The sequence below is a fragment of the Rattus norvegicus genome, chromosome 4 (genome assembly GCF_036323735.1).
Source record: "Rattus norvegicus strain BN/NHsdMcwi chromosome 4, GRCr8, whole genome shotgun sequence".
Taxonomy (NCBI): domain Eukaryota; kingdom Metazoa; phylum Chordata; class Mammalia; order Rodentia; family Muridae; genus Rattus; species Rattus norvegicus.
Window position 1 is genome coordinate 94,947,814 of NC_086022.1, and position 18,343 is coordinate 94,966,156.

The window sequence follows — 18,343 nt, forward strand, 5'->3', positions numbered from 1 at the left end:
CTTGATCTTTCTGTTAGCTACTAAAGTAGTTTACAGTTATTTAACTTCTTTCTCCTCAGTCTCCACTGATACCCGGACTCAAAGGTTTTGATGATATAATTAATATTTTGAATGTCTTAAAAAGATCTATAAACAAGTTTACAAATTACTATTTATTGTTTATTTGAATTCACACTGTATTTTATTGGACCATTGTTTTATGTAGGATTCGTGTGTATTATTGTAACATAGCTTGTTAATAGGCCATATGCAAGGTAATGATCAATGGTTCAATGTCAGCCTTGAAGGGTATATTGAATAAAGTAGTTTTTCACAAGTCAGCATTGGTCTGGATACTAATTAACATTTCAGTGTTGATTTGAAATATGGAATAGGGAGTGAGCTTATTAAATATGCAGATTACTCTTCATTGAGTAGGGGTGATTATTGACTTGAACCACACTTTAAGAATTTATGAGGACCTTGACAAATTAAACAAGGTGATTATAAGTAAGATGAAGTTTAATGAGGACAAATAAGTGATAATTTAGTTTGTGTGCATGTGTGGGTGTGCATGTGTGTGCATGTGTGTGTCTGTGTCTGTGTGTTTGTAGGGGATGCAGACAGTTTCAGAACAAATTTGAAATACGATATTGGTGTTTTCTTCAAGAAAATGAGAAGTTATCTGTAGCATAAAATTGTCCAACTCCTTTAAAGATTACAGTGGCCTCTTTATTATTTAAGAAAACAATGGGTAGCTAATAGCTCCAAAAAGTAATCAATAGATTCTGAGGATAAGAACTAAAGGGATATTCTTTAACTCAACCAGGGAAAGGCTTAAAGGATGAAAAAGGAACAAAGTGTGTATTACCTAAAGAAATATCATGGTATGGGTAAGTGACTAAGGGCCGATTTACAGGCTTCTCTGAAAGAGTGTGAGGCTATCAATGAGCCGGGATTTCCTGGGGTTCTGTTTCATAACTCAGGTCAGTTTCTCTGGCAGGTGTAGTAGTATAAGGCACTGATAATCCAGTCACCCAGTGACAGTGGTAGCTCCTCACTGAGTTCTGATGTGACTCCTCAGAATACTTTCTTAACACGGGTTGGGAATGATCCCCTTCTGGGAATGCTTGGGAATTGATGAAGTACTACACGAATTTTTAAGGATATTCAAATTTAAAACTCCATTGTTCTGCTTTTGTAATCTGGTGGGTTATGTGAAGATATCATTTTTAGTGGAAAGATGACAATTAGTTAGCTGTCAATGGTGACATTAATGAAAATCTAGCCATACAAATTTAGGAAAATTGTATGGTCTTTATTATTATTATTATCATCATTATTATTATTATCTAATTTATTTACACTACAAATGTTGCCCCCTTCCTTGTCCCCTCCCCCTGAGTTATTCACCCATTCCTCATGCCTCTGAGGGGTTACCCCCAGCCACTCACCCACCTCCTCCTCACCCCCACTAGCATCCATCCTCCCTGGGGCATCAAGCTTTCACAAGATTAAGCACATTCTCTCCCATATGGTAGTCCTTCACTACACATATACCTGGGTCCACAGATCAGCCCATGTATGCTCCTCGGTTTTTGCCTAATCTCTGGGAGCTTTGAGGGATCCAAATCAGTCGACGCTGTTGTTCTTCATATAGGGTTGCAATCCCCCTCAGCTCCTTCAGTCTTCCCCGCAACTCCTCCATATGGGTTCCCAACCTCAATCCAGTGGTTGACTGTAAGTATCTACATTTGTCTCAGTCAACTACTATGACTGCTCTGTATGTCCTTTTGGGTCTAGGTTATCTCACTCAAGATGATACTTTCTAATTCTATCCATTTGCCTGCAAAAATTATGATGTCCTTGTTCTTAATAGAAGAATAGTATTCCATAGTGCAAGTGAACCATATTTTCTGTATCTATTCTTTGGTTGAAGGACATCTGGGTTGTTTCCAGCTTCTGGCCATTACAAATAAGACTGCTATAAAGTCAGTGGAGCATGTGTCTTTGTGGTATGGTAGAACATCTTTTGGATACATTCTCAGGAATGGTATAGTGGGGTTTTCAGGTAGAATTACTTCCAGTTTTCTGGGAAGCCACCAGATTGATTTCCAGAGCAGTTATCCTAGTTTATAATCCCACCAGTAATGGAAGAATGTTCCTCTTTTTCCCTATTCTTACAGGCATGTACTGTCCTTGAATTTTTTCTTAGCCTTTCTGATTGGTTTAGGGTGGAATTTCGCAGTCATTTGATTGCATTTTCCTGATGACTAAGGATTTGAGCATTTCTTTAAGGGCTTCTCAGCCATTCGAGATTCCTTTCTTGAGAATTCTTTGTTTAACTCTGTACCCCACTTGGGTTATTTCATTTTTTTGGAGTCTGACTTCTTGAGGCCTTTGTATATTTTGGATACTAGCCCTCAATTAGACATAGGGTTATATAAATTGGAAAGGAAGAAGTCAAGGTATCAGTATTTGTGGATGATAAGATAATATACATAAGCAACTCCCAAAATTACACCAGATAACATCTACAGTTTATAAACAACTTAAGCAAAGTGTCTGGATATATAATTAACTAAGCAAACAAACCAACAAAACAACAATAGTCTTCCTTTATACAAATGATAAATGAGTTGAGAAAGAAAGTAGGAAAATGACACAATAATTATAAATAATATAAAATGTCTTAGTGTAACTCTAATCAAACAAGTGAAATATTTATATGACAAGAACTTCAAGTATCTGAAGAAAGAAATTGTAGGAGATCTTAGAAAATGGAAAGATGTCCCATGCTCAAGGATTGGTAGGATTAACATAACAAAATAGGCATCCTCCCAAAAGCAATCTACAGATTTAATGCAATTCCTATTAAAATTCCAACACAATTCTATATAGATATAGAAAGAGTAATTATCAACTTCACATAGAAAAACAAAAACCCCAGGGAAGCAAAAGAATTATCAACAATAAAAGAATTTCTGAAGGAAATTCTTTACCATCCCTGACCTCAAGCTGTTCTACAAAGCAACAGTGATAAAAACTTCATGGTGTTGTAAGACAAATTGATCAATGGAGTAGAATTATGACCCAGAAATAAGACCACACACCTATGGACACTTGATCTTTGACAAAGTAGTCAAACTCATACAGTAGGGGGGAAAAAGCATATTCAACAAATGGTGCTGGGCTAACTAGTGGTCTGTATATAGAAGAATGCAAATTGATCCATATCTATCAAGCTCAAGTCCAATGGGTAAGACGACTTCCACATAAAACCAGATACATTGATTCTAACAGAAGAGAAATTAGGAGCCTTGAATGCACAGGGAAAATTTTCCTGAACAGAAAACACCAATAGTCTCTAAGATCAACAACTGACAAATGGGACCTCATGAAATTGAAAAGCTTTTGTAAGGCAATGAACCCTGTAAATAGGACAAAACATCAAACTTCAGGTTATGAAAAGATCTTTATGTTCATTCATACAATGTTGAGATAAATATTTTTCATGATATATCATGTAGGAAAAGGGAGAAACAAGGTATGATTGCTATGACAGCATCCCAGTTCCTATGTTAAAGGAATTTACATCTGACTGTTCTAGAATTCAATGTGGAGACTGGGCTGGCCTGTACTCACAGACATACCCCTGCCTCTGGTTTCCATGAGTATTAAGATTGTTGCCATGTGTCATCACCCGCAGTCCATTTTAGAGTTTTCTGGGTTTTGTTTGTCTGTTTGTTTGTTTGTTTGTTTGTTTGTTTGTTTTTAAATAGATTCTTTCTTTGTAGATCAGGCTAGATCACAGTCAAGGATACTCTGGTGTCAGCTTCCCAAATGTTTGGGTTTCAGATATGTACCAAATACATGGCACAAAAATTTTGTTATGTATCCTTAACAGTACTAAGAAATACTGAACATTTCTGATATCCTCTGCCTTCTTAACATCACCTATGATATCCACATGTGTAATTCAGATTTTCAAATTTTAATGGAAATGCAGATCTTCCAATGGGCAGAAATAATCTCTCCTAAGTTGTATAAGACATCCATCTTTCTTACATATGTTTCCCACAAAATTTCCAACTTACCTGTGGCCACTATAGCTAAACTATTAAAAGGAAAGGAGTACTCCTAACAACTTTGCTGAAAAAGGGGCTTGAGATCCCTAAGTCTTTTAGGAATAGCTTCAGTGGCATTTCTTGAACAACTATTACCTGAGGCCATAGTCCCCTAAACATGAGGAATTCTAGAAGGGAGAAATAAATTCATTGTGTATGTTGATGCATTCTTGTCCTAAACCAAAACATTTAGAACTCTGACTCTAAAACTATCCTCAACAATAAAAGGAATTCTGGGGCAATCACTATCCCTGAACTCAAGCGGTATTACAGAGCAATAGTAAAAAATTGTATGATATTAGTACAGAGACAGGCAGATAGACCAGTGGAATAGAATTGAAGACCCAGAAATGAAAACACACACCTATGGTCACTTGATTTTTGACAAAGGAGCCAAACCATCCAATGGAAAAAAGATAGCATTTTCAGCAAATGCTGCTGGTTCAACTGGAGGGCAGCATGTAGAAGAATGCAGATCAATCCATTCGTATCACCCTGTACAAAGCTTAAGTCCAAGTGGATCTAGGACCTCCACATCAAACCAGATACACTCAAACTAATAGAAGAAAAAGTGGGGAAGCATCTCAAACACATGGGCACTGGAGAAAATTTCTTGAACAAAACACCAATGGCTTATGCTCTAAGAACAAGAATTGACAAATGGGATCTCATAAAACTACAAAGCTTTTATAAAGCAAAGGACACTGATGTTAGGACAAAACGGCAACCAACAGATTGGGAAAAGATCTTTACCAATCCTACAACAAATAGAGGGCTTATATCGAAAATATACAAAGAACTCAAGAAGTTAGACTGCAGGGAGACAAATAACCCTATTAAAAATGGGGTTCAGAGCTAAACAAAGAATTCACAGCTGGGGAATGCCGAATGGCTGAGAAGCACCTAAAGAAACGTTCAACATCTTCAGTCATAAGGGAAATGCAAATCAAAACAATGCTGAGATTTCACCTCACACCAGTCAGAATGGCTAAGATCAAAAATTCCAGTGACAGCAGATGCTAGCGAGGATGTGGAGAAAGAGGAACACTCCTCCATTGTAGGTGGATTGCAGATTGGTACAACCATTCTGGAAATCATTATGGGGGTTCCTCAGAAAATTGGACATTGAACTACCTGAGGATCCAGCTATACCTCTCTTGGGCATATACCCAAAAGATGCTCCAACAAATAACAAAGACACATGCTCCACTATGTTCATAACAGCATTATTTATAATAGCCAGAAGCTGAAAGAACCCAGATGCCCTTCAACAGAGGAATGGATACAGAAAATGTGATACATCTACACAATTGAATACTACTCATCTATCAAAAACAATGACTTTATGAAATTCATAGATAAATGGATGGAACTGGAAAATATCATCCTGAATGAGGTAACCCAATCACAGAAAAACGCACATGGTATGCACTCATTGATAAGTGGCTATTAGCCCAAATGCTTGAATTACCCTAGATGCACAGAACACATGAAACTCAAGACGGATGATCAACATGCAAATGCTTCACTCCTTCTTTAAAACGGGAACAAGAATAGCCTTGGGAGGGAATAGGGAGGCAACGTTTAGAACAGAGGCTGAAGGAACGCCCATGCAGAGCCTGCCCAACATGTGGCCCATACATAAACAGCCACCAAACTAGATATGATGGATGAAGCAGAGAAGTGCAGGCTGACAGGAACCAGATGTAGATCTCTCCTGAGAGACACAGCCAGAGTATAGCAAATACAGAGGCGAATGCCAGCAGCAAACCACTGAACTGAGAACAGGACCTCCGTTGAAGGAATCAGAGAAAGGACTGAAAGAGCTTGAAGGGGCTTGAGACCCCATATGAACAACAATGCCAACCAACCAGAGCTTCCAGGGACTAAGCCACTTCCCAAAGACTATACATGGACTGACCCTGGACTTTAAGCTCATAGGTAGCAATGAATAGCCTAGTAAGAGCACCAGTGGAAGGGGAAGCCCTTGGTCCTGCCAAGACTGAATCCCCGGTGACGGGATTGTTGGGGGGAGGGCGGTAATGGGGGGAGGATTGGGAGGGGAACACTTATATAGAAGGGGATGGGGAGGGGTTAGGGGGATGTTGGCCTGGAAACTGGGAAGGTAATAATAATTGAAATGTAAATTAGAAATACCCAATTTAATAAATATGGAAAAAGGAAAGTAAATATCAAGAGCTAGCTTTGGCAGTACATATAATAAAATTGGATCAATCGGGAGAACATTAGCATGCCTACTGGGTAAAGATGATATGCAAATTTGTGATGCATTCTATATTTTAAGTCTGTTCTTTTTTCATGAGAGACAGAAAGGAACTGATCTGGAAGGTAGGAGAGGTAGGAATGAATGGGGAGGGACTAAGCTAGGGGAAACTTTAATCAGGATATATTATACTAGAAAAGAAGCTATTTTAAAAACCAAAACTGTAAGCAATAAATAAGTAAATAAATATCCAGCTGTCAGTGGCCATCTGTCCTATAGCTCCAACAGTTAGGAGATGGAGGCAGGAGGATTAGGAGGTTAGGTCAGCCTCTACTATGTAGCTTGGGCTATAGGAAAGATCAAAGCCATGCTAGAAGAGTTCAGAGCCCATGAAATAGAGAACACTTTTGTCTAGTGTCTTCTGTAGTAACATAGGAGGGAATTTGGGGGAAGATGAAGGTTTCAGGACACAGGTAGAAAGAAAGTTGAAACAGGGACAGGGTGGGAAAGACTGGAAGGTGTTACCCCATTCCAGCCTTACTCATTGGTTAACAGGTCTGCTTTGTATTGCAATACCATGCTGCTTTTACTACTATAGCTCTGTTGTACAATTTGAGGTCAGAGATGGTGATACCTCGAGTAGTTATTTTATAATTCAGGATTGACTTAGCCCTTCTAGGGGTTTTATGTTTCTATACGAAGCTTAACATTGTGAACATTTTCATTACGATTTCTGTGAAGAATTATATTGGAGTTTAGAAAGGAATTGCAATGAATCTATAAATTGTTTTAGATAGGGTGGCCATATTGTTTATGTTAATCCAACAAATCCATGAACATGGGAGTCATTTCCATCTTCTAAGATGTTAAATTTCTTCAACGTATTAAAGTTTTTATTTATAAGTCTTTCCTTTGCCTGATTATAGCTATCCCAACGTAATTTTTTGAAGCTATTATTGTAAAAGGTTTTCTTTCCCTGATTTCTCTCTGTGTTTTTACCATTTGAATGCAGGAAGAATACTGCTTGTGTGTGTGTGTGTGTGTGTGTGTGTGTGTGTGTGTGTGTGTGTGTGTGTGCGCGCGCGCGCGCGCGCGCTAATTTTGCAACCTGCTACTTTGCTGAAAGTGTTAATCAGCTGTCAAAATTTCTTGCTAGAGTTCTTATGGTCTTTTATATGTAAATCTTATCATTCACATGGCAGATACTTTGACATTTTCCCTACCAGTTTGTATCTGCTCGATCCCTTTTGGTTGTCTTATTGCTCTAGATGAGAATTAAATTATTTTTATTGAATAGGTATGGTCTAGAGAGTGGACATTCTTGTCTGTTTCAGAATTATACTGAAAATGTTTGAGTTTCTTTCCATTTAGTTTGAGGTTGAATGTGGACTTTATTGCCTTTAAAATTTTGAAGTATGTACGTATATTGCTAGTCTCCCTAAAACTTTCCTAATTAAGAGTATTGAATTTTGTCCAAAGCCTTTTCTATATCTAGTAAAATTATCATGTACTTTTTGTCTTTTAGTCTTTTTATGTGGTGGATTTTGTTCATTGATTTACACATGCTGGACCATCACTACATTGTGGAATGAAGTCCACAAGATTTTGGTACATAGTCCTTTTGATGTGTTCTTGCTTTGGTTTGCTAGCATTTTATTAAGAATATTTACAGATGTGTTCATAAAGGATATCGGCTTGTCATTTTCTTTCTTTGATGGAACTTTTAGTGATTTAGGTGTCAAGATAATAGTGGCCTCATAAAAAGAATTAGTTAACGTTCTTTCAGTTTCTACTTTGTGGGATAATTAGAGATATATTGATGCTAATTCCTCTTTGAAGATCTGATAGAATCCTCCACTAAATCCATCTGGCCCTGAGATTTATTGTCGGGAGGCTTTTAATTACTGCTTCTACTTTACTAAGAGTTATGGTTCTGTTTAAATTCCTTATCTGACCTGACTTAACTTTGTAAGTCACATATATCAGAAAATTTGTCAATATCATCTAGGCTTGGTTGAATACAGGTTGGTTTTGTTTGTTTAGTTCTGTTTTTTGTTTTTGTTTTCTGAGGTTTGGGGATTGTTTAAGTATGTCCTTGTGATTCTCTGGATTTCTGGGAGTCTTCTGTGATATCTTCTTTTTTATCTCTACTTTTGATATTCTTTATCTTTTAGTTAATTTGGTGAAGGGTTTATCATTGTTGGTGATTTCTCTTAGAGGATTACTTCTTCATTTCCTTGTCTCTATCTATGTATTATATTTTTTGTTGGTTTCTGTTTTATTGGTTTCAGCCTCAAGTTTGACTTTTTCTTGCCATCTACTATTTCAGGAGTGTTATTTTAACTATTTCCTTTGTTTTCCTTCTCTTTTCTTTCTTTCTTTTTTTTTTTTTTTTCGGAGCTGGGGACCGAACCCAGGGCCTTGCGCTTGCTAGGCAAGCACTCCACCACTGAGCTAAATCCCCAACCCCTTTCCTTCTTTTTTTAATGTAGAGACTTTTATGAATTTTTTCTAGAACATTGTAGCCCATAGGTTTGGGTATATTGTGTTTTAATTTTCATTTTTCTTATTTGAAAATTGCAATGTTCCCTATACCATGCCATTGCTTTTTAATTCAACCATTTAGTCTTTACATTTTCAATTACTGTTATAAGTTCTGTCTCACAAAGGTCACTTATTCTTGTTTGTTCCCTTTCAACGCCTATGAAAATCATCCTGTTTTCTATATTTCTTTTATTTATTTATTTATTTTTATTTACTTACTTATTTTTACACTCCAGATTTTATTCCCCTCCTTGTCTACCCTCTGACTGTTCCACATCCCATACCTCCTCCACCCCCATCTCCAAAGGGTGTTCTCACTCCACCCACTCCACCTATTAAAGACTTTTGAGATTTTTTTTCATGTATTATGCTCTTGTTGTAAGGCTTACCTCTTATTGTTTGACTTTCTAAATTTTCTTTCATTTCTACTTTCGTGTCTTAAAGAGTTTTTATCATTTCTTTCTAACTTGCTTCTGTTTTCACACATTTCACTAAAGGATTTACTCATATTGTCTTTAAGGTCTTTGAACATATTCATAATTGCTATTTTGAAGCCCTTGCCTTGTGCTTCACCTACATGGCATTTCTCAGGACCTACTCCTGTAGGATTTCTGGGTTCTGGGTGGATGTATATTGTCTTGACTATTTGTGTTGTATTTTTCCACTGGTGTCTAGAAGTTTGGCACTAGGATGCATGAGGTGATTTTCAGTGTTGATATCTGGTCGTGTCTTTGTTGGGTGAGTATTGCATTCTTTGATTCTGTTGCTCTCTCGGGATCTCATGAAAGGATGGCATCTGTGGTTTGTCTGGTAGAGAGTGCTTCCACAGTCTGAGTGGGTGGCAGAAAAGAATAGAAGTGAACTAGGAGAAAAGGCTGAGAGGGGGTTTAGGAATGAGTTGAGGAGATCCAGTTCATACCAATAGGTAGGGTTCCCAAGGATTTGGAAGTATGGTGGGGAGAGGGGATCCTACAAAGTAGGTTTTAAATAAGCAAAAATCAATCTATAGCAATGGAGTTGAACATAATAGAGAGAACTTCGCGAGTCTGGACTGAGAATTAAAATCTCCAGTGAATGGAGTTGAGGTATTGGGGGTGGGGTGGGGGTGTGCCTGTAAGCAGACTGTTACCAAGTTGAAACTTAAATGGAGAGATTGTAGTGGAGGACTGAAAAGGCAGTTTTAAATCATCTACATGAGTCCCTGTTAGATGTGGCTATGCGGGTTTGGGGGAGGGCATCCCAGGTAGAAAGGGCTTCTAGGTATCTGTGGCTGAAACAAAGGAATGGAAATGAACTAGAGGTGTAAAGGGGCTACCAGAAAGGGAGAAAGCTGAATCTATACAAGGTTCTTTGGAATCTCCAGATAAAGAAGGTAGGGTGGGATGAGAGGCACTTGCAAGCAATCTGCTACAGAACTGAGCATGAAACTGTAGTGACTGAATGGAGCAGAAACCAGACTCTGAAAGCCACATTTCCCTTCTGATATGAAGAGGACTTTTCATCCTCCCATTTATTTTCCATATCCTTCTACAAGCATGTTTCTGAGGAATGGGGGAAGTTTCCCAAGAAGGAACTTTTAAAATGACCAGTGGGATTACCTAGAGAATAAAGCTCTTAGCCCTACTACCAACAGGAAGGGAAATGGCCTCTAGAAGGTACTCATTCCATGCTTCTGAAAGAAGGTAACGTGTACTCTCCTTCATCCTAATGATCAAACATTCACCAGAAAACAAAACAAACAAACAAAGATATTGAAACTGAACAATCTGTAACAATAATCAACATTAAGTGGTTGAATAAACTTCTACATTCTTGTTATTTTAATATCTTCTTTACTATTAAAACCATCTATGCTTTCTGTATGATTCAACCATTTCATGTAACAGAATCAGTAGATAGGTTTCCTGTGTCATCTTGCTTCTGATATTTCATCCAGAAATCACACAGCAGACAAGCCCCCCTCCTCTACGTGGCCGCTCTTATGAGCAGACACTCTTCTCTGTTCCAGGTCCCAAGACTGCCAGAGTCATGGACTCTGCCCTTGGCTTCTCCAAAGGCTTTCCTCACTGATGTTTGTTTGGACTTCCTTTTTTTATTTTCTTGGCATCAGAATTTATTTCACATACAAGGCAAAATGTTTTGGCAAGTAACTCACTAGAGGCATTCTGACACTTCACAGCTAATTTTGTTACAGAAGAAATGCCCAAATGTTATCTCAGAAAGTAAGGCTCTCCTACTGTGTAAACTCAACCTACTGAGAGGCCAATAATATATAGTGAGCATCCTATTCTTTCCAATAAAACCAAAGGAATACTGGATTTCCTAAATGAAAGTAATGCTTTAAGAAGGTAGATTTTAAAGGGCAGGGGGACAAGTCTGGCTCACTGTAGGCTGTTTTTCCAGACAAACAGTTGAGTATATAATTTCAATTGTAAATTTCAAAAACTTTGTTAGAACCAGAAATGCGAAATAAGATAGTTAAGGAGGTGATACTTCATCAAATGTTGTCTGAATGTGGTTCAATCCAGTGCTCGAGGAACAGTGAAGATCTCTGTATATGATCTCTAAGGGGAAGATTCCACCAGGCAGGACAAAGCAGCTTGGTGGATAAAGACTTCCAAAGATATGACGGTGGGATAAATGAAGACATGAGAGAGTGCAATGTTAGATTATGGGTTGGGAAATGCAGATGAGGCAGCAGGCTGCTTCTGACAGAAACAAAATCCAATTCTCCAAAGCACTAGAAAGCTAAAATATTCCTATGATTTTTCTGAGACTATAGGAACATGCCAAAAATATTCATTGATAACACATTAGGAATGCCCTACACTATATACTAAGTGTATATACTGTTCACATGAAGAGCATTTGCCTGTGGGTTATAGTCCACATGGGCAAAAAGACTTAGAAATAATGGTTTAGGTAAAAAAGGCAACACAACTGGAATCAAAAGGACAAAGGCAGTAATTGATTGCAATATTTAGATGTCCGAAGAACCAAACACTACTGAACCTATTAACTGTGTAGACAAAGAAGCAACTCAGACAAAATGGCAACAAGAAAGCAAGGACTATTATTGAAGAGCATCTAATTAGTAGGAAAACGAGGGTATGGAAATTACAGAGTGCACAATAGTCATGGTAACAGTAAGCCTGATGACTACACCTCATAATCAAGCACTTAGGACTAATCAATAAAGACTATGTCTTATATAGAGTATCTAATTCAAACCTTGAATCATCTTCATACAGAAGCATCATCTGCCCATGATTAGTAGGGAAAGAAATTACAATTCAGCCAAGTTTAAAAAACTTGTTCACACATTAAAACACAAGTTAAAATGTCATGTCTTCAAGCCCAGGCTTTTGTAAACTAAGATGATGCCCAAACACAGGACCCATGGTTATACCTGTCAGGAGAAACTCCCTGGTCTCACTTCCCTAATCTTATTTCCCAAACCTTACCACCATAATCCGATTGTGCAGCCTTCTTACTTGCTTCTTGAATCAGAATGTGATTCCTACAAGGCTTTTTCATGGTAAAATTTGTGTCACTTTATATGCTGGAACCACTTCTAAGCTCTGTGCTTTAGATCCCTTGGCTGCTGCAGCCAACAGACAGCAGTGGGCACTGGGCAAGCTCTTTATGGGTCACTGGTGATCCTTCCTAAATGCTATGGAATCCAAAAGAAGTGAATGTGCAAGGGAGGCCTGTGCTGGATTGGAGGACGACTGTTGTAGGCCATATTTGTCTTTTCCCATTGTTATAAGTTTGCGTGGAGGGCCCGGTGCCAATCATATTATGTATCTTACATTTCTCTCCTGCCCCGAAGAAATGTCCCTTCTGATGGAGTTGCTTGGTTTGACTTAGTTCATTCCATACAAATGAGATTAGACTTAGAATCTCCCAGAGCCAGGCTGTCAGCTCCCACCTGTCATTGGTTGGTGAATATTTACACAAACAACCTCTCTTTTTTGTTCAGAGAGGAGATGACCTGAAGGTCTATGGAAGTTATTGGAAAGGTAAACGTAGGTAGCATCTATGCTGTAAAGGAAATTATGTGAAAATAGACATAAAAGCTCACTGCAAAATATAACTGGGAATTAAAATTTAAATAGTTTAACAATTTTAGAAATATAGCCATTCTGTAATGTATTTATTATAACATGATAGAACTTGCCTATAGTTTGCTTTGGAGACATTGAAGACACTCTCCCAAGTTCATGAAAGAATGAAGTTAGAGAGGGGCAGGAATCAGATATTATTTCTTTATACCCAGGTGCTGGATTTTCTCTTCAGTAAAGAGTCCCCTTGTCTCTGCCAGACAATCCACAGACAGAACTCTTTAGACATTATAAAATGAGGCATTGTACAGTAGAGAAATACTACAAGCCTTACTTCCTAAAAGAACAACAGTCAGCTTGGACAAACACGGATGAGATGAGAGCTCTGTTACCACTCAGGTGACAGCCGTGTTCCTTTGCTTTCTCCATTAGGAAACTGAGGCCCATGGAGGATCTGGTACCAGTCAGCTCAAAGGCAATATTTATGCTTAAACTTCAAACAATGTCATATCTGTTGCTCTTGGTTGTTTCTGCTTTCAAGCTATTACATGCATCAGAGTTAATTTTAAATGTTTTTAAGGGGTTTTCATTTTTCTTCCTTCATAGAGGAAGTTTGAATTATCTTCAATCTACTCAAATTATTAGAGTTTATTTTCACAGAACTGCCTTGAATTACATTGTTGTTGAATATATGAAACAAACATGCTAAATTAATGTATCTTACCTATCTTCACTATTAATATTAGTGATCGTCAGATGGGAGATCAGTAGGGGGTACAAAAAGCATCATGGCAAGCTGTTGGGAATAGGCTGATTATCACCCAAACCATTCTTTAAATTTTAATGTTATTTATTTCTGCTCCCTCCTTCCCACCCAGTCTCCCCCCCCTAGAACCCCCTCTCATATGGCCTCCATCCACTCCTCCTCTGTTTCTCTTCAGAAAATGGCTGGCCTCAGTGTATATCAACCAGCCATGGCATATCAAGTTGCAGTAGACTAGTCACCTTATCTCCTCTAATGTCTAGACAAGGAAATCCAGGGAGTTGACATTGAGTAGGGGGAAAGGGTCTCAAATGAAGGCAACAGACTTAGAAATAGCTCCTATTCCCACTGTTAGGAGTCATAAAGGAAGATGATGCTAAAAGACTGTAACATATGTAACCTAGTTCAGTCCTATGCAGGCTCCCTTCTTGGCCATTCAACCAAATCCTTTCTTTCTTCCTTGTTTTTTTGTTTTCTTTCTTTCTTTCACCATTTACTGGCTAGAGATGCATATACTCTTCTAAGTCTATGTGAATGAATTAGGACATGAGAAGAAGGAGCTTCAGATTTACTATGCACAAAGAAAATATGGAGTTTTGTGTGTGAATGTGGATTTTATGGAGGAAAGTAGAATCTCACATTACTCTGAAATACTGCTTCACCATTTTTTCTGAATATATGTATAATCACATTTCTGCTGTTCATACTCCAAACTCATGTTAACCTTTTTTATATATTCTTTTTATTAACTTTTTTTTAAAAGGCCATTTACAATAGGCACACCTGTCTTTGCTGGCTCCTAAGCCAACCCATGAACCCATAATAAGTTATTTGTGTTGTCTTCACCTTTGGTGTTATCTTGGAGTGCTATAATGGAATGATGGTGAATCAGATAAGTTGTAATTTTTATTGTCCTCATATCTCAAGGTAAATTTATAAGCTGAACTTGACATCAGAAATACAGAAAAAGAATATGCCTTTTTTCTAACTTACAAAATGCTCTGGTATTTGAAGCTTGAAGAATGTTGGAAATAAGCTGCCTCTTTCCTAATATTAAGAATGTTACATAGGCAATACATTAAAATATTCTTTTATAAATCTCTTTTGTATGAAGCAGTTTGATCAACTAAACTACTTACAGTATAATTGTACTAATGTTGTAAAGCTAATATTTAAAGTGAAGTTATATTACATAAACTTGATCATATTACATATTATAGATCTCAACATTTGATTTCAATTCTCTTTTTATGGAAGACTAAGAGGAAACATTAATTTATCAAACAATATGGTATTCTTGTGACTATTTAAGAAACTACTTCTATGTTTCAATATGGAAATTAAGTATTCACCCTAGACTGTGAATATCAACTGAAAGCCTCTGATAATTAAAATCAATATTAGTAGCATCTCTGTTGATCAGCAGAAAGTAGCTATTCTGTGCTAGGGGAACATTAGGGGAAACAGTACAGGTCTTCTCCATTCAGAGACCGTCACTCTCCTTCAGAGCTGTGGACAACTACCTGGCCTTCTTCTATAGAAAATAAATGAATAGGCCTACAGTTTTGCATAGTTTTGCTTTTTTCCTTCCTTCCTAACCACTTTAGTGTACTCTCAACTACAAGATGGAAAATATATTTTAATACAGTTTACAGTGATTATTGAAGTGAGTAGATTGTCCTTCCATAACAAAGTACTGTTATTATAATATTCCTAAGACAACTAATTTAGGTCTCAGGAGCCCGTTGCCCTAGGTTGTGCCCTACAGCTAACGTTCACTTTTTTAATCTTCATTTTTGCCCTCATCTATTAATTTATATTGTGCTATGTGTTTATCATTTTACAACTACTGGATTTAGTTTACTGAGATTCCAGAAAATTCTTTTCATCAAACAGTGCTTTTTAAGTTTAGCATTTATCCAACATACATGTAAAGTAAAAGCAAATACTGTAACATATGATGTAAAGCAGAAATCCAAAATCAAGTTTCCATTAAAGTTTGTATAAAATATTCCTCTAATAAACAAGTACATAATATGTGTTTGCATTCTAGTTATATGCATGTTGTAGATGAGAGAACTGCAGGAGAATTAACAGTACTTCCTCCAATGCTAATATTAGCTTTAAGGACCTAAAGAAAACCCTTAGTTTACTCCATTTAAAAACATAGTAGAGGGGTTGGGGATTTAGCACAGTGGTAGAGTGCTTGCCTAGGAAGCGCAAGGCCCTTGGTTCGATACCCAGCTCCTAAAAAAAGAACCAAAAAAAAAAAAAACAAAAAACAAAAAAAACATAGTAGAAGGTCAGAGGTATGTATTACATGAGATTTGTCATCCACAGTTATGGAGTGTCTTGGGTATTTATTCTTGGTCACAATGTTGTATAATGTGTCAGCATCTGCTCCCCATTCCAGGGGTCTATAAGTTTGATACAAGATAGCATCAGATGTGATCACTGTGCCAAACATACATCTAGCTTCTTAAATATCAATTGTTCGAGTTGAGGACGCTAAAACTTCAGTGAGTTCTGATGAAGTAGAAAAAGTCTTCTAGGTTAGTAATTCCACAGTGGTTGGGTCAAACTGAAAAGAGAACTTGAAGGAGGAAGATGGACTAAGGAACTAGAGGAGGAGTTGGAGGGAGGGATTGGTAGATGGATGGTATCAAAATATATAAGCAAAAAGAAATTTCAAGGAATAAAACTTGGATAACTAAAAATACATTGTTAATTCTTTGAGAAATTTATACAATATATTATAATTTTTACCTCTAACTCTTCTCAGACCTACCTTATCTTTCTACTGCTACAACCTGTAACCACCCCCCAAGATATAACTTACCTCACTAACCCTACAATTTTATGTCCTATATTTTTTAAATAACTAATTGACTCCAATTTGTTGTCTCTGTATATATAATCCTGTGTGAAGGGTCATTGACTGGAACATAGCCTTCCTAAAGAAAACTGCCTTTCTGTCTCTGGGAAGCAATGAATTGTCCATAGATTCTCATTTAAGACTGGGTACACATGAATTCTTCTCTACTTTATGATAGAAGGTTAACTGGCCTCATCTTGTGTAAGTCATATTCAAGCAAACACAGCTATTGTGAGTTCATGAGTGCAGCAGTCTGACCGAGTATGAAAGAAATTGATTTACTCGATCTTACCCAACATTTATTCTATTCTTCCTTCCTCAATTCTCCCTGAGCATTCATGAGATTGTGTGATATAGTTTCACCATTTGTGACTGGTCCCTACATTTATTCTTTGTACTTTAAATAGCTATGAGTTTCCTTATTAACAACCATCCAGTGCACAAAAAGCTTTCTCTGCATTAATTTATTGGTAAATGTAAAAATTTAGGAGTATTTTGTCCATTTAGCAGAATAATTGTAAGCCTACCAACTCCACAGACAGGGATTTTTGGCAAGATTTATATTACAAGGTATCAGTTTCCTCTTGGGAAATAGACCTTAAGTTCCCAAATACAGATTGTTGCCATCATAACATTCTTTCTACTATTGTACCAATGAACCTACCTCACCATGCCAGTTATTACTACAGTTCAAAGGTTCACAGGTGGGTAATGATGCTAATGACTTCTCTTACTTTCCAGTACTATGAAAGCTAGATAGAAAAAAGAAGAATCTTAGTTTGTACTAGTTTGAGTTCTCTTAATTGTGTAGGTAGGTTACTGATTAAGGTATGTTTATTTCATAACCTGTCACTTTGTTGAACATGTTTACAAATTCTAGAACTTTCTGATAGCGTTTTTCTATGTCTTCCACGAATAAAATCACATTGTCTACAAATTGAGATAGTTTAGCTTCTTTCTTTCCTACCATCTATCTTTATTTCCTTTCTTCTTTAATTGCTTGAGCTAGAATACCAAGGACTACATTGAATAAAAGCAGTGGAAGTGAGCAGGACAGTGGTAATGTACAACTTCAATCCTAGTTCAGGAGGCAGAGGCAGGTGAATCCCTGAGGTCAAGCCTAGCTTGGCCTACAGAGTAGGTTTCAGGACAGCTAGGAGTACACAGAGAGCCTTGAAAACAGAAAATAAAAAATGAAGAGGAAAAAGAATAGGAAGAGGAGGGAGAAGAAGAGAAGGGAAAAGAGGAAGAGGAGAAAGAAGAGGAGAAGAAAAAGATAGGGAGGGGAGGGAAGAAGAAAAATAAGGAGGAGAAGGAGGAGGAGGAAGGAGGGGGGAAGGAGGAGGAGGAAGAGGAGGAGGAGATGGGGGACAAGTTGTAGACCTGACTCTGACAATGTTCCTGATCTTAAGGAATGCTTTGATGCTTTGATATTTTATCCATTAAATGTGATATCGGCCATCTGTTTTTCCTTAGGTAACATTTGTTGTGTTCAGATATATTTCTTCTACACTTAGTCTCTTTAGGGTTTTTATCATGAAAGGAAGTAGGATTTTTGTCAAAGGGGTTTTCTATATCACTTGAAATGATTACATGATTTTGGTCCTCGAGTTAATTTATGTGGTTGGTTACATTTGTTGATTTGTGTATATTGAACCATTCTTGAGTCCCTGGAATGAAGCTAACGTGATAATGGTCAATAATCCTCTCTCTGTCTCTCTGTCTCTCTGTCTCTCTGTCTCTCTGTCTCTCTGTTTCTCTTTGTCT

At 37.3% G+C, this 18,343-nt stretch overlaps 1 protein-coding gene and 1 non-coding gene across 4 annotated transcripts in view; both read left to right on the forward strand.

The window, feature by feature from the left end:
• Window positions 1-18,343, forward strand: part of Grid2 (glutamate ionotropic receptor delta type subunit 2) — a 1,477,190-nt gene that overhangs the window by 1,202,649 nt on the left and 256,198 nt on the right. The gene's annotated exons all lie outside the window — the stretch shown is intronic.
• On the forward strand, window positions 6,303-6,409 carry LOC120102600 (U6 spliceosomal RNA). The gene has a single exon (XR_005504235.1). It is a non-coding gene; the product is annotated as a U6 spliceosomal RNA (small nuclear RNA).